The following is a 2,784-nucleotide window of genomic DNA, read 5'->3' on the forward strand; positions in this document are numbered from 1 at the left end:
GTGCTTTAAGATAAGCCCTGAGCAAGTCATTATATCTGTTTAGATAAAGGAAAGATTAAGAATATTTATGTTACCAAAACATTTAAGTACACATTTATTTTTTATCTAGTTATCATAAATTGGATTTTTTCTTTAAATCTATTGGTTATGGAGGCCAAAAATCATTCTATTAATAGTGAATCGTTCATTTTTAAAGTCCCAAGAGCTGTTGATTTGTAACTGTGAAACTGTAAATATTCATTATAGAAGACCACGTGTTAAAATGTTTGTGAAATACTTCTCTTTTCATCTAAAATTATAAATACTATTGTTCATTGGAAGCTGATTTTACCCATCACACTTGTAATATCAACTGTGGAATTGCTGATTTTTGTCCTATAACTTTCCTATGGAAGTGGTTTGAGTTTGCTTGTTGTTAGATAGAATGCATCTGGTTTTTTCCCTACAGGCTTACTTACTATAAACCTGGCGGTTTTATCCACTCATTTCTGGAAAGCATCATAAATGAGTTTTTCTCAGACATGAGGCTCTGCTTGTACACGGTGAGGTTTTTGCTCAGGTTCAGGTTCATAAACTTCTGAAATATAGAGGTAATTGGGAAAGTTCAAAAAAGAAGTAATTTCCTGGGTTTAAATGCCAGCACATTGAACTCAGTAACAAAGGTGCCTCCCACACTCCACCAGTGGATTTTAACATGAATTTTAGAGTCCTTTGGTGTCTTATACCACTGCCTTATGCCTTCCTGTGACTGGAGAAGATAACTCTCTTCTTGCTACAGTCAGTTCAAACTCATGCTGACCCCCTTCAGATGATCTCCAAGGTGTTCTCCTGAGATCCACCACTAGAATTCCTTCCATTGACGCTACATGGCTTTATACCCCTCTTACAACTTTCTCTAAGTTGTTAATTTATGTCATAGCTATTTGTAGGTACAATTAATATTGCTTATTCCTCTTACTATATTATAAAGTTCTTACTTATTAGAATCAGGTGATACTAATTTTTATATCTCCTAGTATTCCTAATACTGATGTAAAGAGAAGACTTTAGAACTACTAGTTGTGCAAATAATCTAACTTCTTGAGACTCTGTTTCTTACTCTGTAAAATGGAGGTGACAACCAACCATGGCTTAGGTTTTTTGGTGGCAATTAAAACAACTCCAAGTGCCTGACAGTGGCGGCTGGGCATTTATAGTGGCCACAGCAGCAGGAGCTGTAACTGCGGCAGAAGCGCTGGAAGGAGTTTCTTTTTTAATGTTATAAAGAGTATCATTTTCACATTTTGGGGTTTTTTTTTGCTTTTGTTTAAAAATGTCTTTGCTTTAATGTTGGGAAGTACAGGTAACATGCAGTTCAAAATAAAAAGTATTATTGATAAATACCAGGCCTGTGCACCTGAGTTTGTAGGCACGTAGAGTATGTATTTACTATATGCTGCCATTGTTCGTGTAGCCCATTACAAGAAATTCAGTCTGATTACTTTTTCGTCATATTTCCTGTCTAATTCTTGGTAGACATATATAACATGAACTAGAGGAGCAAATTAAATGAGGTGGTACAAAAATATTTGCCTTTCCAGTGCAATTTTTTAATCTTTTTTTTGTCACAACTGAGCCCATTTTCAGAGAAATTTAAGAGCTTCGGGGTGTGGTTTCTATTGTTTGGTCTTATTACAGTCATAAACCACAGTCAAGGTGCCTTTCAGGAAGTGAGGATGATCGATAAGCTGCATTCTCAGGATCACGTTCACTGTCACAGAGAACAAAGGTCAGAGAGGCAGGAGGCAGCAGAAGACAGAGTGCAGTGGGATACAGGTGCACCTTTTGCAGAGGGGAACAAGATGAATGTCCCCATTGTCGCTGCTTCCTGCATTTCCTTAGTCATTAGTGTGACAGGTCTGTAATTGATGACATGACATGGGACCTGTTGGGAAGCTTCTTTCTCCTCTTTTGAAACTACTTGTGTCCTTTAAACAGTATATGGTTATCTAATGTGTCAGTGCATCTGCCTTCATATCTCAATCTGAGCTATCTTAGTAATGACAGAAAATCACACCACTTGTAACAAGGAAAGATGATATTAAAGTTTCATAGCTGTGTTAACTGCAACTCTCAGCAGTGGTTTCTTATGTAATAATAGGCAAGGTCAAGAATAAATTTATCAGAGTAAGAGAAAATAGCATAATGTGAGCTCTCAATCTGCTGCAGAAGAATGCTTTGCAGTCTAAAGCTCATTGTTTTACTTACATGCTTTTTCTAGCTGCACCATTTAGATTAAGAATGAATTCCAAAGATTTGTTTCAAGAAATACTACATTATATAGATCATTTGAGTTATTCAAGTTAAATACTTCAGTCAAATCACTAAATATGCAAATAATAACTAACCGCTTTGATTCCTTTTTTATAATTGAAAATTGTTGAAGCTTGAGGGAACTGCTGGGAAATACGCTTGATATTTTTTTATTAATTATGTATTTAGGCCTATTTTATATTTAATCAATCAATATTGTGCATCTGAGAATTTATTGAGAAAATCACTGTAAGATGCCACAGAGGTGAAACATATGTACTATTATACTAAATGCGTATTAAAAATTTATAAAATAAATTGCTCAGAACTTTCTTAGGTTAGGACTTTACTACTCATCAAAAAAATGTTGCCAACAGACTTTACATTTCCCTGTATGGCCCTGGAAGATGGCTGGTCAGCCAGAGATGGGTAAGATTCCTCAAGGGAGGAACAACCTAAGACAGGCACAGTCGCAGGGGGGCCATCAGGTGA

The sequence above is a fragment of the Manis javanica genome, chromosome 5 (assembly GCF_040802235.1).
Source record: "Manis javanica isolate MJ-LG chromosome 5, MJ_LKY, whole genome shotgun sequence".
Taxonomy (NCBI): Eukaryota; Metazoa; Chordata; class Mammalia; order Pholidota; family Manidae; genus Manis; species Manis javanica.